The 24,937-nt window shown below is 42.0% G+C and overlaps 1 long non-coding RNA gene across 1 annotated transcript in view; it reads right to left on the bottom strand.

The window, feature by feature from the left end:
- Positions 1–24,258, bottom strand: part of LOC121013679 (uncharacterized) — a 179,491-nt gene extending 155,233 nt beyond the window's left edge. Inside the window, exon 1 of the long non-coding RNA XR_005782836.1 lies at positions 24,151–24,258. This is a non-coding gene — a long non-coding RNA (uncharacterized LOC121013679). The remainder of the gene's footprint in view (positions 1–24,150) is intronic.
- Between the last annotated feature and the right edge of the window lie 679 nt (positions 24,259–24,937).

The raw sequence follows: 24,937 nt of genomic DNA, 5'->3' as shown, positions 1-24,937 counted from the left end.
TTTTTTTTTTTTAATTTTTTTTTCAAACGTTTATTTATTTTTGGGACAGAGAGAGACAGAGCATGAACGGGGGAGGGGCAGAGAGAGAGGGAGACACAGAATCGGAAACAGGCTCCAGGCTCTGAGCCATCAGCCCAGAGCCTGACGCGGGGCTCGAACTCACGGACCGCGAGATCGTGACCTGGCTGAAGTCGGACGCTCAACCGACTGCGCCACCCAGGTGCCCCCAGAGTGACAGCTTTTGAGGGGATTAGCACATATGTCAGTCTCAGATACAGGCATTAAGCCCAAATCTTCTGACTTGTAGAGTATTTTGTATTTGCCTTATGGCTGGGTATCAGAAGTGAAATCTTCCTTATTCTGTTTGAACAAAAGATTCCAACTGCTAAAGCCCTACCCAGTCCAGTGTCATCCCCTTCCTCCCTTTACTCAGGAAACATAGTGGGGCACCTGGGTGGCACAGTTGGTTCAGCGTCTAACTTTAGCTCAATTCGTGAGTTCAAGCCCCACATCTGTCTCTCTGCTGTCAGCACAGAGCCAACTTCGATCTTCTGTCCCCCTCTCTCTCTGCCCCTCCCAGCTGGTGCTGTCTCAAAACTAAATAAAAATGCTGAGAGAGAGAGAGAGAGAGAGAGAGAGAGAGAGAGAGAGAAAGAAAGAAAGAAAGAAAGAAAGAAAGAAAGAAAGGAAGAAAGGAAGAGAGAGAGAAAGAGGGAGGGAGGGAGGGTGGAAGGAGCGAGCCTTGGAAACACCCAAATATTAAATGAACCACTCATGGGTAGCCCTGTGCAAAGTACAAAGAAAATTAACCCGAGTGACACCTGCCTTCTGAGGTCTAGAGATTTCTCTCCATCAAGAATTGACTTTTCTGAATTAAAAAAAAAAAAAATAGATGAATTTGACAAATACTGTGTAAAGGTTTCAGACTGATGATTTTTTTCATTTTTAGAACTCTATCAGAAAATAAGACAATGTAATTATCACCCACAAAATCTCATTCCAGTCATATTCCTCTATGGAATATTCCCAGGCTTACAGTCATCATTTCGATTTTCCTTATTCCTTTTGTGGAAGAAAAGCGTTTTAAAAATTTATTTCCACTAGTAATATTTTCCTTGAGACTACCTAGCTATTTTACAGATATATTTGTTGTTGCAAAGACAGTCAATAGAAGCTAAAAGTAAGCTACGCTCTAGAATGCTCAGAAGCTAGGTTCAGATTGATTTCCATTTGTTTTTGATGTAGACAAACTAATTTAATTAAATATTTTCATCAAGAGTCGCTGTTTCGCTGAGGCTATGATCTAAGACTTTCCATGACCACAAACATGTCAAGTTACCTGGTGCACTAAAAAGAGCCCCAGGGCCTGAAAAGAGAGACCTGAGTCCACACCCCACTTTCAGAATGACATTGTATCAGATGGTATTTCAGAAGTTACCATCCCTCTAAGCTCTGCTTCCCTATGTATGATGAAGCTGAAAAACTCAGTGATTTCTAGGGTCCTTTCAGGATTTAACCTATCTGTTTTAATGCATGAAGCATACCTTTAAAATATTACAACATAAAGAGCCAATTTAACATGTTTTTTAAAACTCGGGATATTCCTCAATAAATATATCTCAATTATCAGTAAAGAAAAATGAGGAAGTAAGTGAGAGAAAGGGAGATACAACTATCTTCCACACTCTGGGAGCTCCTCTAAAAATCCACAACTATAGAAAAAAGCCAACATTTCCGAGTCGCCTCCAGCAAATGTCACAGGGAAGCATAGGTCGGGCTACCTAAACTCTCTCACCAGCAGTGCCAAACTGACAGGAGGGCTGTCCACACATCTGTGCTCCCGGAGTCTTTTCCAGAGCAGGCGATGAGACATCCATGTAACTGAGCAGCTGGACAGCACAGCCCTGGCCCCCGTCCTACAAGGATTACCATTAAATGGTGAATCTGGGGACACACTATTCCTCTTCCAAATTCAGAGTTTGGTTACCCATAATCCTCTTTGGACACAGACTGGGAGAAACCCATGTAGTAAACAGCACACACCTGTCACAGTGTTTTGAAATGTAACCCAACCAAGTTAACTGTCAACACTGGCAGGGAGAGAGAGGAGTGGAGCTGGAAATAGTTGGAGGAGGAACATTTTTTATCCCAAAGGCTCCAACAACTTAAAAAAAAAAAAAGAAAAGAAAAGCTCTTTTGTTAATTTTTAGATGTTGCCTGCTAACAAACTTGAACGTTTCACTATCTGGTAAGCATTTAAGAAGTATGACCTCACTGAAGCTATTTGACCAAATGAGGTAAACTGGCTATTCTTTCCAGAAAATTAGATTTCAGGGAAGTCAAGACCAATTTCAGCTGCTATTTTATCAACAACCCAGTTTCATCTCTGTCTCAAGTTCAACGTGCCATGCTAAGTTACGCCCCAAATCAGAGATACTGGGATTCGGGTGACTGAACAAAAGGAAAGGTGGAGGCAAGGGTACCCTGCTCGACTCTCGTCCCAGGGTGAGTCTCCGGCTTTGATGGCAACGCAACAACTATTTCTCTAGAGGCTCTGGTGCACAATCCTCCAAGAATTTTAGTGTGTGTTTCGGCCCTGGGGAAATACAGATAAAACAACACAGTCCTTCAGAATGCCCAGACACACAGGCAAAGACACTCTACAAGCGGCGACTGCCAAGGAAGAGGTGTGTACCAGGTACACAGGGGCAGAGCCTCTCCATCGGCCTGGTGGGATCAGAGAAAACTTCACAGAGAAAATCCTGTGTGAGGGCACATCAGGAGGATGAGCAGATGTGTACCTGCTGGACTGTTCCGGAGACATGAAGAGCGGCAGCGAAGTCTTAGGACAGGGTATGAGCGGAGACACAGAGTTATCAGAGAGCTTAGTTACGTTCTTAGAGCATAAAGTTCAGGAAATGCGGGCAGCTCCTTATGATAATAAACGGGTAGACAGGAGCCAGATTATACTCCAGAATTCAGACCTTTGCTGATGGAAGGGCTCCACATCTTCCCAGCATTTGTTTTAAATAACACTACCAGGACCACCTTTTAAACAGAATGAGGGATGTGAACTGAACCCTGAGGCTCAGAGGTGTATATTCAGGGAAGAAAAGGGAGGGGATGGGAAGTAGCCTGGAAGTTCCAAAAACAAAGTTCACACTTCACAATTCAATTCGCTCTCTCTCTGTGATTCCCCTCAAACTGAAGGACCTCACCCTCCCTCATATGTATCGCATATCTGACTCAATCATTTCAGGGCACTGAACTGGATGGAGGAAGTTATCTTGCAAAGTTTAAAATGGCATGGACTCAATTTCTTTTACCTAGTCCAAGTTTTTCAATGGAGTCCTGCTACTAGAGATGATTTTTCACAGCAAGCAAGGGAGCATAAGCAGGCCAGTGACAAAAGAACAGGAAAGCACAGCACATACGGTGTCACGAACTCATTGAGCCACACTCACTTAACACACTGTTGCTGTTATATTCATCATTATGTTATAGGACTTATAGGAAGCATCCTCACCATCTCACAAAGAATGAATCCGGTCCAAGATATAATGGATCCAGCAGTGACTCATCCGAGTATTTGTTATCCAAAACAGGAAAACTTATAATAAAATTTGGGGGACTATTAATGAGTATACTCAGTATTCTAAGAGGCCAGAAACCTAGTGCATACAAAATGCTGACTTTTACACCTACTTAATATCCAACTTTGAACAGGTCATACGATCTCCAAGTCTTTTATCTTCTACTTAAATTGACGTTCAGATTTGTCATTAAGTACTCAGAAAAATGATTACCTTACTACCTTTAATGGCTAAAAATGAGAAAAGGAGGAAAAATCATGTAACTGAATGAGACCCTTTTTTACCCACTACTTCACTGTAAACATACATGTACGTACATATGTACACACACACACACACACACACACACACACACACACACACACGAAAACAACAACAAGTCACAAGAGGGGACTAAAATTCCAAATCAAGGCAACAAAGAAATGGCAATAAACTAAAGCTACAAATGAGAAAATTCCATCAAGAATAGAGATCAAACATGCCTGAACATTGTAGACATCTGCCCTATAAGGTCAAGATGGGGTACTTCACGGGGTTACAGCCTATAGAAAAGGGAGGAAAAAGATAAACCCTCAAAACCAGGAACCGGGAGTGCCCTGCTCTGGCTAATAGCCCAGAAAGGTGATATTCCTGCAGGGTAAGTACTCAAATCTAATAAGTCAGATCTGCTTCTGCTTCTGAGCTGTGTCTCATTGAGCACCAGCTGAGTCATCATTAGGACCCTCTGAGGGAAGGCATGAGTATAGGGGTAACTCAAAAAAAACCAAAAAAACAAAAAACCACTTACGGTAACTTTCAAACAAAATTTACAAAGTACACAAAAAAATTCTAGCACTGGGAAACATAGTTAGCAAACCATAACCAAGAAAAGTGACAGCCAAGAAAGTAATTACAAAGCAATTTAAAAAGACTTCCAAGTATGGATTTCTGAGATCTTCAAAAGGAGAGGTGTATCCATAAAATGAAAAGAGGAGATTATAACACCAAAGCATGTGGTAACAAATTCATGAAGAGAAATCTTATCATTTAAATTTTTAAAACAGGAAAGTAGACATAATTAAAGAAATAATTAGTAAACCGGAAGATACAGCGCACAAAGATAAAGAAGTGAAAATGGGAAATAACACATACAGCAAATACTGAGTATCTTAAACCGAACTCTAGTATGTCTCCAGGAGAAAATATAAAAAGGCATATCTGAATATATAATTGCTGAAATTTTTCTAGATTTGTAACCCAACCCAGACTAACTGGCAAAAGCTTGCACTTATGATCAAAAGAGTGAGTGTTAACAGAGCAGTGTCTCCAACCTCTTATTTGATTTAAAAATCACAATCAGGGTGCCTGGGTGGCTCAATCAGTTAAGTGTCCGACTCTTGGTTTCGGCTTGGTCTGACTTTTGGTCATGATCTCACGGTTCATGAGTTCAAGCCCTATTTCAAACTCTGCACTGTCAGTGTGGACCCTGATTGGGATTCTCTCTCCCTCTCTCTCTCTCTGCCCTTCCCCTGCCATCTCGTCCCACCCCTCTTTCAAAATAAATAAATAAACTTTAAAAAAATCACAATCAGTGTAAAACTGACACCTGGCTATGTGTGGATGCGTCGTGGCACCAGTAACTTGTACAGAGAATATGGTCATTGCACGTGAGGTAGCATGTTGCCAAATAACAAACCTGCTAGGTATTTTCTGGTAGGTCTCCCCTCTATTAATTCACTTTGCTTGGCATACTCGTTACATTGTGTCATTCTTCCATGTCTGTTCCCTTCCTTGCTTGAAATGGTAAGACACTTAATTTAGGTTCTGGAACACAGACGCATGAGGAAACTTCCCTGAACCTCAGTGCTTGGCAAATCCCAGTTTTATAAATAATTGATAAAGAACAGTAACCAAACAAAGCAGAGATCCAAGATATAAATGGAAGAACTTCCCACCATTTTCAAATGGTCTTCCCTTTTCTTGGTCTGGCAAATTTAGTATGAGTTTTTTCCTCAGTGTTTTTTAATTAATAAACATCCAGTGCAAGTGACAAAGATCTTACGGGATCTGCTATTTTGTGGCTAGGAATAGACATTAAACAGTAAGATGAAACATACAAAATATGAAATGGTAACTGATGCTCATTTTGGTGAAGGGCTAATGTTGAAGGATTCATCAATGGTGGAAAGGAATGGAAAGGAAAAAGAAGAGATATTGGGAGTCCACAAGAAGACCAGAGGGACTTGCAATGATTTTAGAAGAGATCCCAAGAGGTTGAATGTACCTTGGAGAAGGAGGTGCAATAAATTCCACCATACCATCAAGGTAGGCTAAGAACCTATATTATATATATATATATATATATGTATATATATTATATATATATAATATATATACATATATATGTATATATAATATATGTATATAATATATATACATATATATATATAATATATATTTCTCCAAAGACTTCAGTAAATCTTGCCTTAAGTGTCATGATGGGGGTTAAAATATATATATACACACACACACACACACATATATATACATACATATATATGTATACACACACATATATATGTATATATGTGTGTGTGTACATATATATGTATATATATACATATATATATATATATATATATATATGTATATGTCAGCTACCAATGGGAAGTCAAACCCACATGTAAGCTTCCAGAGACCTGATATCTAAGAAGATGCTCACTGAGCTGCTGTTCATAAAAATGCCTTTTCCATCCACTTTTATCTCCTGTTTTTGACTTGTCCGGGCCAGTTGCTGCTTCCTCCATGGCCCCACTGTGTTTCACCCACAGGGGGACTATCATGAGGGTCCATCAAGAAATAAGACTAGGGGATGTATGGGCAAGGCAAATGCTCATTCTTATTTATTCCAGATTAGGGAAGAAACTCATTCCCATCCCAAAGCGGACATATGAGATATTCCGAGAGAATGACACCAATTTGTTCACCAGCGATGGAAACGTTTTCAGTACAACATGCAGATACTGATCATGCTATAAAGAAGGCATTAGTTTTATTTACTAAACACCCCCTTCACTGGGCTTGGCTGCAGCCAGTCAGAACCATAAAAAAATGTGAGTCCAACTGGTTTGCATACTGTTTTTTTATTGTTATTATAGTTCCTCCAATCTCCCAGCTCTGTAAATATTTACTCAATATCTCACCGCACTTAAATTTAAGAATTCAGTTGTCTCTCTTAACTGGTTTGTAAACACCAAACAGGAGAACCAGTTCTTGAGATGGAGGAGATAGCATCTGATTGACACACGGAACCTGGATTACGTATTAAACGAGAAATGCCCTTCTCGAGCCAAGATCATGGTGAAGTGAAAAGCAAGTGACTTTCTCAGTCGATGATGCATCTATAAAATGGTTGGAAGGCTGCCCTGTTTGCACATGGAATCAGAAAATAAAACAAAGTAAAAAGAATCTATCCCCTTCCTCTAATTTCATCATCTTGCTACAGCCATTCTCCCCAGGGCTTTCCTCTAACCCAGTTGCCAAGGAGGCGTAAGGGGTTATCCTCTCTGAAACACCATTAACGATTCTGTGGGCCCTCCTGGGGCCACTCTGAAAGAGCTCTGTAGGGAAACTGGCTGCTTCTATGGGCTCATCATATGGAAAGTATATTTCTCAACACAGCTGGCAAACAAATCTCTTTGAAGGAGATAGCCAAGAGGCCCGAGATTGGCCCTCCAATAATGAGTTCAGCATCTTTCACTCTCCCCAGCCTGTAATATTCTTCCTCCCTTGTAGTTATTTATTATTATTCAATATTTATGCAAGCTATAAATGTGCAGAGCACTGCACAATATCACAGAGAGGGCCAATGCAATAACAACACCTCCCAAGGCATAGGAAAGGACCTGCAAGTCAAGTCCAGTGGCAGAGGCGTCCAAAAAGAGAGGAGAACAGGGAGAGAGATGGACGGCTGTTTACCCAGCATCAAGGTCCCACTCTAGGGCAGGGCACATTCTGCTGGATTGAGCTGCAAATCACAGAGGAGGAAATGGCTTGACCTCTCCATGCCTTTGGCTATTCCACACTTGTTTTGTAAACAAGGTACAAATAGTGATCCAGAATTAAGACATGCTCCATAAACTGCAACTCATAGCCCTAGGCCACATCCAACGTAGTGGAAACTATTAAAAGAGCAGGAATTGAGCATGCAGTGCCTTCACTTGGGGTGGATAACCCGTGCCACACCCCCACTAATATTACTTGTGTCCTTATTTAAGAAGAAACTGCCCTGACATTCTCCAGCAATGACCTGGGTGTGTTTCTGTGTACCAGGAAGTGAGAGCAATCAAGTTCAGGCCATGGAAGAACTATCCAAGGTCATGTCATCAGAAAATGACAGAGCTGAGATGCAGACCCAAATTCCCTGACTCCAAGGCCAATGTGTCTCCATGGTAGCATACTGCTGACTCTGCCTGCACCTTCTTTGGCTGCTCTGCACCTCGGTTCCCTGGCTTCCTTCCCTTCCCTTCCATCCTGTTTTCCCCAAATGGCTATTCATCTTCCACCTCTGACTCCAGGCTTTCCCTAGCCCCTTGTTTCTTTATTTCTCCCCTTGTCCCCTCTGCTTTTATTTCTGTATTCTGCCTGGGAAATCACACTGTCGCTCAGGCTTGAACCACCTGCTCCATGGGGTGGATGCCTTGACCACTCCAGCCCTAACCTTAGTATAGGCAAAAGCTTAGGAATGTGGGAGTCAGACAGGCGTGGAGTGAAATGCTGGCATTACTTCAGACAACTTACGGGCCCTTCTGAAGCTCTCTAGAACCACTGTATACCTTTCAAACGAGGATAGTATTTACCTCAGAGCCAAGATTGAGACATCCGGGTGCTAATGTCCATTCCCTCCTCTTTCTTGGTAACAGTGCCCTGACTTCAGCTACATACATTATGCCTACCACACCCTCAGCCTCCCTTTCAGCTTCTTGTGGCCATGTGATTATGATCTAAGCTGAGGAATGCAAGGAATAATTCTTCTTCTCTGCTTTCCTCATTCCTACTGCCTAGAATACAGATATGATGGCCGAGACCCATCTGCCACTTTGGATCCCGAGGAGACCCTGACAGTAGAAACCAGGTGCCAGAGATGGCCAAGCAGAAAGATACATGACTAGGTCCCTAAAGAGACTGCAAAGTTTGTATAACAGCCCTGAACAGCCTGTATTTTTTGTCAAAGAAAGGGTAAAATCACTACTTGATACATCTTTTTTATTTTATAGGCAAATTCAGCCAAACGTAGCATACACATGGGGTTTTCCTCCTTCTCTTTTTCTATCCAGTGGGAGAAGATGTCACAGAAGAGACACAGCAGCTACCAGAACCAGAGACACAACTAAAAGCAGACAGGAGAGAAATACCTTTCTCCTACCCTCCTCCCTTCCACCATGACTCTCATTGGCCAAACCTGGCCAGACGCCATTTTCCGAGAAGTCTTGGAAATGTTGTTGCCTAGGACAGTCTCCTTCAATGTGGAACAGAGCAAGAAAAGGTCAGAGGATGGATTTCAGAACAAAGAGGTAAATGGCACGGCCCTGCCAGAGGCTGGTGACTACACGAACACCGGTATGGGGAGCAGTTAGCACAGTGCCTGTCACATAACAGGCACTACCACAAATGCTGGCTGCCTTTACCTTCACTGATTTCTTTTCTAAGTTACACATTCACAAAGCCATTCACCTCTGCATTTCTCCATATAGATATTCCATAAGTACCTCCACCCGATTTGTCCAAGCCAGAAGTCAGCACCTTCTGCTTCTACAAAATTCCCTTATGCCTGAGACCTAACACCACCCTTCCAATCACGGTCTTGAAATCTCAGAGTCCTATTAGCTTTTCCTTCTTCATAAACCTCCCATCCCCCAATCCACGAAAGACTGAGACACAGACACCCTGCCCTGGTGGGTTTCCCAGCTATCGCCTCTCACTCTCATGACCATGAACCTAACTTGCTCTTGGTGTCACGGCATCTTCTCACACAGAGTGACTGCCCTCCTCTATTTACTGGCACTTTCCAATTCTCTCTTCTAGCTTTCTAGTTTCTCTTCATTACCAGCTTCTCCCTTTTTTGGGGAGTGGGCAAGGCTCACAGAGAATTTTGAATTTTATTGGTTCAGACTCAACTTCCTGGACACCTTTTGCAATCAGTTACATGGCTAACTAGCAAACTTCCATCTTAGAGATTAAGTTCACAAAAACAAGACTTTGATTGGCCCCATTCATATTTACTTGCTACACCACCAAGTTGATTACCTATTGCTTAATGCCTGTGAATGATAGGTCTACCCTGGCCTGTCAATTGGAGGTTGAGAGGGGACAGATCAGGCTACTACTGATATTTCTTAAACAGCCCTATTGCCACAACTATTATGTCTCAGATATGATCATAGTATTCTCCTGGTCAAAATTCTCCAAACCTTTGAGGACTGGCCACAACAGGAAGGGGGAAAAACGTTTGCCTTACAAAATTTAATGGGAAATACTTCCAGCCATTAAGAAATGTTTGTCACTTTGTGATTCATGAGATGGTAAGTAAAATGTGCTCACCAGGAATCTCTCACAACATGGAAACCGTTTCCAGTGAATCTTTCTACACTCATCCCAAGCTCCACTGTCTTGAATCCAGTGTCTAGGACTTACTTTCCATTTCCAAATACACTCTCCAAAGTCTCTTCTCTGAGTTTCTGCTCTGTGTCCAGAATCCTTTTCCCTTGATATTTCTACATGTTGAGATCCTACCAACCAATCCCAAAAAATGGTCTTTGCAGTGTTATTGCCCCTCATGACCCCAGCCGGAATTAGTCACTTCTAGACACATATGCCCTCTGTACCCTAGATGCTCCAAAAGAGCAAGAAGAGTATCTGCCTTGCTGGCCACTGTATTCCCACTACTTGGGAGAGACTCTGGCTAACCAATGCTGAATACATATCCATTGACTAAGTGCCCACCTCACAGCACTCATTTCTTCCCCATATGTCTACTGCAGTGTGGATCACAGCCTGCCATACATTCCAGCCATGGAAGTTCATGTCTCTATCCCCTAACAGGTAGGGGTTAAGTATATGTCTTATTAACTTTGACATTTCCAATGCACACAGAAGACTACTTTAAACACGCTAGATTCAGGATAAACGTTTGTGAAATTAAATAGTTGAATGTATTTATTCCTCTTGAGGTCAAAAGATTTAGATCCAATAAAACATTTTTTCTTCACAAAGGAAAAAAATAGGGGTGCCTAGGTGGCTCAGTCAATTAAGCCTCTGACTTCGGCTCCAATCATGATCTCACAGTTCCATGGGTTCGAGCCCCGCGTTGCGCTCTGTGCTGACAGCTCAGAGCCTGGAGCCTGCTTCTGATTCTGTGTCTCCCTCTCTCTCGACCCCTCCCCGACTTGTGTTCTGTCTCTCCCTCTCTCTCAAAAATGAATAAACATTAAAAGAAATTTTTTTAAACAAAGGAAAAAAACAATATTCAGAGTTAGCTACACACACAAAATAGAAATCTCTGATAATATTTAGGTTTTTGACATTCCTTATTTATAACATTTTAAGCTGAAATAACTGCTTCCATAAGAAGTAATTAATGTCGTTCTCATACCGCCAGCCATCCACCACTGCAAAAATAAGAATATTCTTGAGCCTAAAGTTATAGAAATAATATATACTTTTTATTAGTGGAGAAATTATCTTAATTTCAACTTTGTCACCTTTGGGAAGGATTCTTTTCAAAATGTATGTGGAGTGTCCTATTACAATTAACAAACTGGATGCTTACAAAGACAATTGTTGCTTTAAATGGTCATGCACAATAACTCTGACAGAAACGAAGTGAATTTACAAAAAAATTCACTGTCATTAAAAGCGACAGTGTGTGGAATTAACCAAAAGTTCATGACTTTATTTTAAGGGTAAAAATAGAGTCCATTGCAGGAGAAATTCTTTAAAAAAAAAAAAAAAACTGAGTCATAGACAAACCCCTACCCTTTGAGGACAATGCTGAGGAACTGAGGAAGTCATGTAGTTAAGTGAATTGATATAATATAAAGTTCAAAAGAGAAGGCAGAATAGTTCTTTGATTCCATCCACACACCTCATTCCATCCATGCCAACTCTTCCGTTCTTTCAGGCAAGTTCTAGAACTTGTTCCTCTAGCCACCCAGTGCCATACTTCCTGTCCCTCTTACTTGCCTTCACCACATTTCTCTGTGGGTGGGGTGCACGTACATTCAGGCGGCCTTGCCTCTCTCCTAGTCCAGCCACACAAAAGTTCAGGGGCAGTGCCTCGGCTTACAGGTTCTGCAGAAAACCCGGACCAGGCAGGACCCCCTTGTGGGAAAGGCAGCCACGCTCTGCTCACTTGTTCTGCACTGGCTCACTTCCCAAACAATTTAGGTGGAACAGGCCAAGGCAGCCTTTCCATTTAGCCCGTCTTCAGGGCTGGAAGCAGTAAAGGGAGGCACCACATCAATTTTCCTTCCATCTTTGCTGTTACTAAAGCTCATTCTTTGATATCCACCAGTGCCTCTCAAAAGGGTTATTAAAAGCATTTTTTGGTGCATCAGTTTTGGTTCTGTGAAACTGTTCTGAATATTGTAGGGATGTCTCACTTCTCTGCTTCCCACCATTAAATTCCAGGAATGACCCCCAGATGTTCTAAAGACGACAAAACATCCCCACACTGTTCCAAACCCTCTACAAGGATGGTATAGCCCATGTGTCTAGGCCTTCTTCTGTTCTAAAATGAAATTGAGGATGGCTGAAGCTTAGTTTCCTACACAAATTGTGAATTATGTTTAGTATTTAGGTTGTGATATTGAAGCTGCTGCTGTCAATATAGCAGGATCAGACGAGAAAATGTATGGTTCTCACTACCCTGGGATGCAAGAAGGCATGTTTCAAAAAATGCTCTTGACCCACAAAATTCTAATGAAAATATTATCTCCACTTGGGACAAGATTTATCACTTCATAAACTCAAGAAATGGCAAGCAAAGTATGTTCTTAAAGTGAAACCCACCTCACCTCCACACCCCCACCCCAAAACACAAACATGTAGAGAAAATGGCTCCCACTATAGATGAGTTATCTGCATTTGTACAGACAGTTTTGACAGTTGGTAGAAAGGAAGGGCTTATTGGGGAGAAATATATACTGAAGATTGACTTTTCAGGCAAATGCTTATTAGTGCTGTACTGCTTCCTTAGGGGATGGGGGGATATATCCTGAAGTTTAAGATTTAATGAGGATTTTTGGAGAGCAGACCAAATTGCAGCCACAGAAAATAAATTATAGGCAATTAGGTTTACATCTGATCCATTTTCCAGCACCCTAAGCTTTACTCATAATCTGTCTTCAGATTCACATTTTCGTACAAATACCAAACCTGCTTTGCTTGTGAGGACATAGGGGAATGGAAATGAAATGTCTCCGGGTTGACACCCAAAAGTCCAGCCACAGGTGAACCCAGATTATATTTGCAGGCAGCAAAGTATTGAGTTACCGAGTCCTTCCGGAGTGCATTTGTTACAATCCCATTGAAAATCAGTTGGCTTGGCAGAGAAGGTCTCATTTGCAAAGGAGAAAAATGAGCACTGTGCCAGTGGACAGGGCTCCAGATGTAGCAGGTGTCTGCAGTGGCCACAAAACACTGGCCACAAGCCTGGCTATATCAAAATGACCTGGAGACAGGGCTGGAAATACAGCTTCCCCCGAGCTCTACCTGTTACAGGCTAAATTGCGTCCCCACCAAATTCCTACATTGAAGTCCTAACCTCCGGTGCCTCAGAATATAACTACTTAATAAGTGGGTCTTTAAAAAAGTAATTAAGGGGGCGCCTGGGTGGCTCAGTCGGTTAAGCGTCTGACTTCAGCTCAGGTCACGATCTCGTGGTCCGTGAGTTCGAGCCCCGCGTCGGGCTCTGGGCTGATGGCTCAGAGCCTGGAGCCTGCTTCCGATTCTGTGTCTCCGTCTCTCTCTCTGCCCCTCCCCCGTTCATGCTCTGTCTCTCTCTGTCTCAAAAATAAATAAACGTTAAAAAATAAAAATAAAAAAATAAAAAAGTAATTAAGGTTAAATCTGATCCAGTGGGACGTAATCCAACATGACCCGCGTCCTCTTCAGAGCAGGCTAGGACACAGACAAGCACAAAGGACAGACCACATGAAGATGGAGGGAGAGGACAGGGACCCCTGCTGACACCTCATCTCCATCTTCCAGCCCCAGAGCTGTGATGTAAACAAGTGTCTACAGAAGAAGCCATCTAGTCCGTGGCACTCCTTAACAAAGACCACACTGAGTAACGCACCCTTCCCCAGACCAGTGCCTGAGAGTCTCTAGAGGCTGGGGGCAGAAGTCATTCTAACACACCAGGGTTTGAGAACCATCAACATGAACTTCTTGCCAAGAGGCTGAAGCACTTCTGCAGACTGCCCAGCACCGCGACCTGCCCTGACTGTGGCCAAGCGCTGGGCCCACTCCTGTCCCACACACACTCAGGTGTCTGTGGTGGAGTGGGTTCTCCCTCCTCCTGTTGGACCTGATGCGTAGTTAGTTGCTGCCTTCTGCTTTTGGGACTCTTTTGGGAACTTTTCGCCTCAGAAACTACTTCTGTCAAAGCTATGTGAAAGGTAGCTGAAAGGGGTATTCTAAATGACATGAAAATCTATTTTTTAAAGAAAAATGCAGGGAGAACAGAGGATCAGGTGACGCTGACCAAACTGCTGGATGACTGCTAAGACATGGAGGGCTGAGGCGGCTCAGTGGCTCAAGGATTATATGTTTAAGTATGGGGTGTCACCAGTGTCACCAGCTCACTAGCCCTGAAAGTCTCCAGGTTTGCCTGGGGCTGCAGAGTCAGAGTATTCCAGCCTCCAGATGGGACATCTGGGAAAGTCATGGTCATACTTCATGGGATTATCATGGAAAATCACCTTGCTCATCTCAGTTCATAAACACATCAGTAGTAAGGCTGGGGAGCTTATAACATGTGGTCTAGCTTGAACATTTGTTTCTGGTAAACCAAAAGCCATACAAGGATCTGTCACAACAGAGCTGCTGAGCCTCTAGAATCCACCTATGGCCAAGAGGGACCCTTGCATACCATTCTGTTATAGCCATGGCCAAATACACAAGCCTGAAAGGAAATTATAATGCTCCTTCTATTTCCACCATTTAAATTATCCAGTTGGGTTCCCTAACATTATGTTTCAGGATTACTGCTCCCTGCCCCTAGATTTGCAACTTTGCATTTTATTTGCCTAGAAGCAAATGTGACCAGCAACACCTTCTACCTGGGCATAGGTACAAGTGTTTCTTTGGTCCAACCCTACCCCAATCGCCACCCTCTAATAACCTCTCACTCACTAAGCTTCAAGTCATGTATTCACGTCTGGACTGAATAAATAGTTACTGAGGACCTATCACAAGTTACGCATACTCCAAGCCCTAAAGTATAGTAGTGAACATAAGAGACTAAATTTCTGCTCTTCTTGAACTTAATTTCATGTGGTGGAAACAGACAATAAACAAGCAAATAAATACAAATACAACTTCCAGATGTTTTCTGTAGGAAAAATAAAGCAGAGTAATGAAATAGAGTCGTTGTTCTCAAAGTTTGGTCTCTGAATCAGCAGTATCAGTGTCTCCTGGGAACTCATTAGAAAAACAAACTCTCAGGCTTCCCTCAAGACTTTCCAGTCAGACACTTTAGACACAGGACCCAGCAAAGACAATAACATTGGAGAACCACTGCCATAATAAAGAATGACTGAGGAGAGTTGCTTTAGATTGAGTGGTCACAGAAAACCTCCCTGAGAAGGTGACATCTGAGCTGAGACTTCAATGTTATTTGTGCCAGGACTTGTCCTGGTCTTAACTCTCCACAGTGGTCACTTAAGGTCTCCAAAAATCTTTGGTATTTATTTCATGCTTGCCAAACACTCTCTGATTCTCATTTCCCATCAAGGCTAGCTTCGTGGAGGTGTGACCGATGCAGTCACAGAAGTCCCTGCCCTCAGAAGGGCCCCATACTTGGCATAAAGCTCTACTGTCACCATCTTGAAATTCCTATAGTTTTTTCTCTGAACTTGTTTTGTAACTGAGTTATCATAGGACAACGGAGCAGGCATCTGAGCAGAGAAGAGATCTGGGAAATATGCATTCTGTCTCAGTCACATAAAGCATTTGCACTGCCCTATAAGCACACAATTCTGGTGGACTTGTACTGCATGGGAGTCCAGTGACACTCCGAGCGAGTTTCATATACGTGTGTTAAGTCCACAACTGCGTAAGTAGCCACAGGGACACCTCAGAGAGGCCATGTTTTTCTCTCCTCTTCAGAATTTGCTTCAAGCACAGAAAGAATGCAATGGTATTCGAAGAAACAAGAACTCCCAAGGAATACTATCCATATTTTCATACCCAAGCAACTTTCCTGGATTGCCAAACGCTTATGCTGAAAATGGAGGCACAGAAAAAGGCAAGATTAGGGCAGCCCATTACTCCTTTTCCTTTCAATTCTTCCTGCCTCTCCAGTGAGCACAGGTGGAATTTGTTAGTACAATGCAGGTGAATCAAAAACAACTGAGTTAGTATCACGCACCAGTCCCACTGTTCTGGTAAGAATGAAAGACAGATGCACACGGGGGCTCCCACATATGCACTGGGCAATTTCAGTGATTCTGCATCTGAGTTAAATGCTCACAAATTTACATTTAAAACTGACATTGGACAATAGAACTGGTAAAACTCATGCAAATAATTTAAAATTGCATTTTACTTTACTTAAGATGATGTTCAATAGCAAATCAAAAAGAACATGACTTATCAAGAGAAAACCCATGGAAGGAAAGGAAAAGCGTTCTGTTTTAGTTCTTTTAGTGACAACTGTTTCCTGCTTTTTGAACAGGGAGCCCCATAAATTATGTAGCCAGTGCTGCTACCCGTTAGACGCCTGCCCACAGAGAAGCGCGCTCACCATGTGGACAAGAGCGTCTCGAGACACGGAGCAGTTCTGTTCTCTGTGTCACAAATGGGTCATCAAGCGGAACATCCGTCTCTGAGAGGGTGCCAGGTGGCACTGCTATCAGAAGAGTGCAGCTTTATTTGTTTCAGGCAGGAAGATAAAAAGAAAACCTTTCTCTCTAGCTCATGCCCAGACCCTATGAGAACAACTGCTTCTTTAGAAATAGGCACGTGGGCAGCTACCGCGACCTGGTACGATGTTGAATCTTAAAAGAATTGGCCCATATTCCATGAGAACAATGGGCCATTTCTCAACAAGCAAGAAATGTAAAAAGAGCTACAGCATGGAAACATTCACTAATTCCCTAGCACTAAGCCGGTACACACACATCCCAGCAGGATGCAAAAGAGGATTCCAACTGTTGAAAATCATGAGGTTTGATGGTCCTGTCTTATTTCACCTTCTGCTACAAACTCAAGTTACACCTATACTTAGTGGAAATATAGTCCTCCTTCTCTCAAACACTTCCAATTTGCAATGCGTGGCTCAACCAACCAACCAAAAAGGGGGGTGGGGGGAAGAAATGGAGTTCCTTTGACTTCGCCTGCCCAAGCTTCAATCCTGAATGCTAAAAGGGACCTCCATTTACAGGCAGTTCCAAGGCCTGGTGTGTGTCACCTCACACGATCAGATCCATCACCCCTGTCGCTTCAGTTCATGAGAAATCTGGGATCTCACTCGCACGTGGTGCCAAGCGAGGTACAAAGGCTGCTTTCATGAACTTCGTCAGGTTTACAAGGCTGAAAGTGCCAAGATTTCAGGGTTACGGCACTATCCCACTCATTTCTTATTAAGATGCTCCTTCATCATTGGAAATTCCTTTCGGTCCCGAATGACTTCAGTCTTGTTATTGAGCCATTAGTTAGAAGAAAAGGCTGAGAACCAAAATCCTCACCTCCCCGATGAAACCATTAGCTTTTGGAAATCGATTTTTACAAGATGCCTAAATGCTGACCCTGGAGAATACAGTGTTCTATGAGGTGAAAACATGGGTAACAGATTTACTTTTCACCCTCAAAATAAAGAAATAAATACCTTCTGTTGATAAGTAATGTGTGGGAAATGTTCTGGAAGAGTTCAGAGGTGGAGTTTCTCCCCTACTCTAAATACAAAAAAAAAATAAAGAATTGCCTCTTGGATAGAACTTGCAAAGAGGCTGGACGCCAGGGGCATGGGAGAGGGTGGGTAAACTATGGTTTCCAGCCTTGGCGGCCTTCAGTCCTCAGCTGGTCCATTTCTCAGTCTCTTCATCTCCAAGGGGATCAGAGACGGGGTTTTAACTGTGCTCTGTGAAGTTTTTAGGGAAAAGGCTGTTAAACCTTAGTAAGCGTTAATAATCATGAAGGGTTTGTGTGCTCACAGTCCATACTCGTAATCTTCCACCTTTGAAATTGACTTAGTAGGTCTAGGAAGAGGGAGGACTGGGGAATCTCAATTACTAAAAAGATGATCAGTTGATTCGAAAGCAAAGCCCATGGAGGTGCCTCAAGGGTTTTAAGTTGAGGGAACAGATGAATAATGGGCTCTGTCATCTTCACCACTGCATCTAGGAAAGCAGCTCAGCCTTCCTCTATTTAACAATTAAGTGCCCCCAAAAGCTTGATGAAGGACTCATTGCTTTGAAAAGCACAGGACAAGACATCCTCTAGGCCTTGTGCAGTGTCCATGTCTAGGATTCCAGGAAGTCTTTGGTGAGGCAGACTTAACTTGAAGGAGGTACCTGGAGTACATTAAAAGGCTCTCTTCTTTCTATGGAAAACCTCCAAAGTGGGCTAGCGAAGAGATACTCAGCCCCCATTCCTGGACTCCAAGGTATCAAGCAATTATACTCCCATAATAGATCAAAAAGCAATCTCTCACTTCTTTAAAAAATCATTACAGGGGCACCTGGGTGACTCGGTCAGTTAAGCATCCGACTTGACTGACTGACCCAACTCAGGTCATGATCTCACTGTTTGTGGGTTCAAGCTCTGCTTTGGGCGCTGTGCTGATAGCTCAGAGCCTGCATCCTGCTTCAGATTCTGTGTCTCCCTCTTTCTTTCTGCCCCTCCCCCACTTGTGCTCACTCTCTCTCTCTCTCACGCTCCCTTTCTCTCTCAAAAATACACCAACATTAAAAAATATTTTAAAAATCACTACAAATAATTAGTGTTGTGGGTTGAATTCTGTCAATTCAAAAGATATGCTGGGGACAACTGGGTGGCTCAGTCAGTTAAGCATCAGACTTGATTTCGGCTCAGGTCAAGACCCCCCAGTTCATGGGATTGAGTCCCATGTCAGGCTCTGCACTGACAGTGTGTTGAGCCTTCTGGGGATTCTCTCTCCCTCTCTCTGCCCCTCCCCGACTTGCATACTTGAACACACGGGTTCTCTCTCTCTCTCTCTCTCTCTCTCTCAAAATAAATAAATAAGCTTAGAAAAAAAAAAAAAAAAGATATGCTGAAGTCCTAAGCCCCAGTACATCACATTGTGATCTTTTGTGGAAAGAGGGTCATGGCAGATGTAATTAGTTAAGATGAAGTCATCCTGGAGTAGGGTTGAGTCCTTAATGCAATATGGCCGGTGTCTCTAAAAGAAGACAGTATGAAGACCCAGGGAGAATGTCAAATAAGGACAGAGAGATTGGAGTTATGAGGCTGCATGCCAAAAGCCACCAAGGATTGCCATCAACAACCAGAAGCTAGGAGAGAGGCACAGAGAAGACTCTCCCTCCAGGCCCTCTGAAGGAACACACCCTGTCCTCACCTCAATTTCAGACCTCCTGCCTCCACCACGGTGACCGAATCCATTTTGGTCACTTGAAGCCACCCAGGTTGTGGTATTTTCTTTGGCATCCCCAGGAAATGAATATAATCATTAATTTACAAGCGATAAAAATGATCTTCCCAAAGGTTGCTCTAGGATCTTAATTTAATCTTCAGGGCAGGAATCTCAAAGATTATCCAAACTCTGCCCAGACATGAGGGAATGTCATCCTTCAAAAGCAACAAGGTTCATCTCTACACTGAGTGTCAATGTGTCATTAAAACAATCTCTAGGTCACAGCAGTGCATGTGGCCCCATCACTCAGTGTGCCTCATCTTTCCAGAGACATCATTAATTGGTGTTGGGCATGAAACCAAAAAGCTTGAAAAAAAAAGGAATATTTAAAAGGAATAAATGATATCCATGTAAAAGGGTTCCAAAAGGTCATGTTCCTACAGGAGGCAGGAAAACATTGTATGTTCTGAAGTTTCCCTCGCAAATAGGTCACATTTCCATTTCCCTAAAAAGAACTTCCCGTTTTTAATCTCACTGGATATTGTGATAATTAAAATCCCCTCTCAAAATATCTATGCAGTGGTACTTTTAAACCACTGGGTTCAATTAGCATCTTCTTATTAACAGAAGGCTGCAATGATTTCAAACCTATTTTTTGAAGTAGGATACATTTGACTAGTACCCTCATTTTTATGAGGGATTCAAAGGGGACTCCAGGTTTCACAATTAGGACATTCATTTCCACTGTGAGAGAACACAAAAAACTAGGAATCCAAATTATGTAAAACATATAGTCAAATCTGATAAACATAACTAAGTGTGGTGGCTAGATTTTACATGTCAAAATACCCACAATCTATGTTAAAATTCTTTCCATTTTGCTTTAAGACTTCCTTACTATGAAACATGTTCTGTGGGTCTATAAATACATTAAGATGAAAAGTTAAAGCAACTCTGGTGGTCCTACCATCTGGCTTTGGATATGGATTGCTAATTGATCAATAAATCCCCTGCAGGCCCCTCCCTTGCTGGGTGGACTGCTCCTCTACCTCCCCGACTCCTGCTCTTAATTTTTACTAAATGCAAACCTGAGCCCTGGGCAGCGAGAATCACATTCAGGTAAGTTACATGGTCTACATGAGAAGTATTTACCCCTGTGCTTTGATATAAGCAAAGCTGTGACATGACAACCCAAACTACCAAAAGGATTCCCTGGAGATGATTATTTGCACCATAAAAGGAGTCATCAAGAAACTCTTTAAAATAACACTTGACCTTGGCCCACTTCAAATTCAATTCAACTGACAAGAATTCTCTTTTCATAAAATTTTTTGGACCTCAAGTAATACATCAATTGAAGTGTGATGCTTTGTGTTTTATAATATATAAACACAAACATATACAAACACAGCAGGTATATATATTTATTTGTTCAACATTCATTCATTCATTGTGTCAACCCCCTGTGCACCAAGAATCATGTGGCATGAGGGACACAGCTGAGTAAGACACAGACCTTATCGTAAGAATATTTCATGCAATCACATCTCATATATAAGTACAGTGAAAGAGAAGGAAATGAACAACTGTTTGTGGAAAGTAAACTCCCTAACAAAAAACATGAGGTTTCATTGATGGATACATGAGGTTTACCCCAAATCGTACCCTTCTGTCACACTCCTCTGTTTGCTTACATAGGATTTTGAGTCTAGGTTAACATACATACAGCACCGAGAGCCATCCCAATTACTGAGCAGCGGATTACAGATTCAGAATGATCCGGGAATGTTAAGGAGCTGCAAAGTGCAAATTCTGCCGGTTTGCATGAAAGTCATCATAAATCTCAGCAAATTGTACCTTAAAAATATTCTGATTTTGATTGGAAGTGTTCTACAGTTGCAAAAGACCCAGCCCCAGTAAAGTGCGTGACAACTTGAACCATACAATCATTTTCAGTTCATGAATATTTACACAAACAACCACTCCATTCTTTCCATTCCCAACAAATAAAAACATGAAAATATTTTTATTCATACTAAAATATTGAAATAAGTCATAAATTGATTATATTGTATGTGCAACCAGTTACTATAAGATAAGTATATCTGTGTTTGTTTCAAGCCACAGAAATCAATTCTGAGAAATTCAAGCAGAAGGTAATTCATTGAAACCAAAGAAACAGTTGAACAGTGAAGCCTTGAGACAGATAGACACCAGTACATCCCTAGAGTCTCGATAACTATGCAGAAGTTCTCTCTAATGAGCTAATTTACTCCTAGCGTGCCTCCAAGGAGTCATGGCCTCCTGACCATTCCAGTCCATGGTTCACATTTTCAGGATCCAAAAAAGCTACCTGGCCTAATTTGGATCAAGTGCCTACCTCCACGTCCCAAGGGGCAGGAACAATGTACATAGACTTCTTAACAGAGAGGGGTGAATGACTGTAAACACAGAAGTTATCTTTGTCATTAAAGTAAAGTAAGTTTTTAAAATATTCCACCTTTTTAAGGAGTTAGATTTCTCAGTTTACTATTGCTTCTTTTCTAATACTTATTCTGAGTACAAAACAACAACTATGGGGACTGCTTAGGAGAAAGGCAGGAGTCAGGAGGGTATAAAACAGGAAGATGAGCATAACATATAACCTGACTTAACATCCATCTCAACACATGAGCACTACTTGGTGATTTATTCTTCATCCTATGGACATGGAGAGCTCCAGAAAAACAAGAGTCATTTAGAGGTACAAACAGATCTAGATTCTGGAGCCAAGAGAACAGAATGAGGTTTACTCCAAAAGCCCTGACGAGAGTATTATATTCCCTTAAACAGCCAGCAGAGGGATTCCTCAGAATCAGTGCCACGTGATATTTCCAATATTGCTCTGCCAAGAGACATTACCTTTCTTTGTGACTGATGAAAAACAAAAACAAACAAATAAAACTTTAACTCCAAAAGAAAGAATGATGAGGAAGCCAGGATTCTGGGTTGACAGAGGACAACTGTCTAAAGAGAGAAATTTACTTTTTCAAGAAGCAAATGCATCTACTCCTTCTTTCTGTTGGAAAGGTTGCTTGATGAGTTCAGTTTTGAGTTACATGAAAAGACTTATACACAGTGAACACTTTGAGTCTAATGAGAAATGTCAAATGGAAAATGTAACTAAGAGAGTCTTGCTCAAAAACTCCCTGCTGATGAAACCTGAAATCAATATTGATGAATTTGGCTTGGCCAATTTTTGCTGAGTGGAATGAACTGGGTTGGTAGGAGTTATTTTAGCTGTATTTCCTCAGCATGCCAATAGAGTTTTTTCCCTGTTCCTCCAGCCACACATGTGGCATACATTTATTATTTACAATACATACACAGGAAGTGCTTGATTGATGAGATAACCCCTCTTTCAGAAAGATCTTTTCCAAATGGGGCTTTGTACTGTAGGTGTTAAATGAAGTACCATAAAGTCAGTAAGATATACTTTTTCACCCCTAGATTTTATTTCCGATAAAAATATTACAAGGGTGATTTTTTTGTAGGCAGTATGTGATGTAAAATATGGTTACAGATAAACACAGATTGTGTCTATACATTTTTCTCTTTACATGCTCTCGAAGGCTTTGTGGATGGTGTATAGACAAGCTTATGTAAATACGAGGGGAAAGAGAGGACATGAGAGGGGAGAGATTGAAACCAGGATGGTTTCTGGATAAAATGTGATCACGTAGAGTGGAGCACTCTATTCGTTTAGATTTTAGTCCGTACTTACAATACTCAGATTGTACTATTCTGTTGATTAAGAACTATGAGCACTCAAAGCGGCATCTATGGCATTTATGTGGCATCAAAACATGTATGGTCAGGGGCGCCTGGGTGGCTCAGTTGGTTAAGCATCCGACTTTGGCTCAGGTCATGATCTCGCAGTTTGTGAGTTCGAGCCCCGCGTCGGGCTCTGTGCTGATGGCTCAGAGCCTGGAGCCTGCTTCAGATTCTGTGTCTCCCTCTCTCTCTGCCCTTCCCCCGCTGGCACACTGTCTCTCTCTCTCATAAATAAGTATTAAAAAAATCTATGTTTTAAATTTAATTTTGAAACATTAAAATTGCTATAATATCAATGTTCCCGTTTACTTTTAGAAAGCAAATTGTGTTTTCATTTTATTTTTTTAAGTTTATTTTGAGAGAGAGAGAGAGAGAGCACGCAAGCATGAGTTGGGTAGGGGCAGAGAGAGAGAAGGGGCAGAGATAATGCCAAGCAGGCTCCACACCATCAGCGCAGAACCTGATGTGGGGCTCAAACTCACAAACTGCAAAATCATGACCTGAGTCAAGGTTAAGAGTCGGATGCTTAACTGACTGCGCTACCTAGGCACCCCTTTTAACAATACTTTTTAAATGTTGTTCACAGGCAGTTTCAAAAACAGGCCACAGGCCAGATGTGGCCTGCAAACCATAGTTTGCCAATCCCAGTTTACTGCCAGATTTTTTCACACAAATTTTTTAAATGTAAAATGAATACAGGTAGACAAAATAGCTTTAACTTCTGTGGACAACTACTCTGTTGACTGCACAGTTTCTCACCAAGACCTTTCAGTCACCCCTTCATAAGGCCTACCTTCTCCACTTCCAACCACCCCTGAGCTCCTGGCGGTCCAGTTCTAGAATATGACCCCACCCCCCCCCCCAGTCTCAGGTGACTGGTCCGAGGTGATCTTGTAACCCCATACGGGTCAGAGAAATGGGAGTTCTTACCTTGAGTGATGGTCTCCATCTGTTTGGCTTGAGGGTCTGTATCAAACGAAAAAGGAGGCTTTCCATGGCCATGGTTTCCCACCAGCTTAAGGGCAGAGCTGGGAAAGGCCGTCTGCAAATGGAGAGAATGAAGTCAACACACAGACAAGAGAAAACAGACAGAGGAGATTTTGACAGCAAGGTCTTCGTTTATTTTATTCCTAAGGTTCAGCTGTATTCTCGTCCTTGGATTTCCTGAGAAAACTGTTACAGCCTTAGAATAAATCTTCCTCTGCCTCCCCCACTCAGCTATCTGGCACCGGTTTCTGTTGCTTACAACCAAAACTAATACTTTTTACGCAGATATACCATTTTTAATTAGTCAGCCTTCTTAGACTGGGAAATCATTTTTAGGGAATCAGGCTCTATACGAGTTTGAGCAAGTGCATTCTTTGAGATTACTCAAGATGTTTTCGGTTCAGAGATTTCTGTTTACACATTTGAATACACCTCTGAACTAAGATCCTAATTAAACTACATGCGCAGCAAAATGTTGTAATTTATCAACAGCGCTCATCTCCCTCCCTATCACCTCCAGTAGCTGATGTAGAGGGAAGTTTGACAATTTTTCAAATCCCTAGTATGTTTCCAGCACTTTTCTTCCTGTAGGCTATCACCCATGACCTGGAATTGTGCCTGGGGCAGAGTTATCATTCGACACATATTGAATCAACGAATCAATACATATTTTAATGATTTTTTAATGTTTAATCACACCCAAAAGGCCCCTTTTTTTTTTAATCTGTAA

The sequence above is a fragment of the Herpailurus yagouaroundi genome, unplaced genomic scaffold, assembly GCF_014898765.1.
Source record: "Herpailurus yagouaroundi ecotype Mexico unplaced genomic scaffold, PumYag 199, whole genome shotgun sequence".
NCBI lineage: Eukaryota > Metazoa > Chordata > Mammalia > Carnivora > Felidae > Herpailurus > Herpailurus yagouaroundi.
The sequence above is the reverse complement of the archived record's forward strand: the minus strand, read 5'-3'. Positions and strand labels throughout refer to the sequence as shown.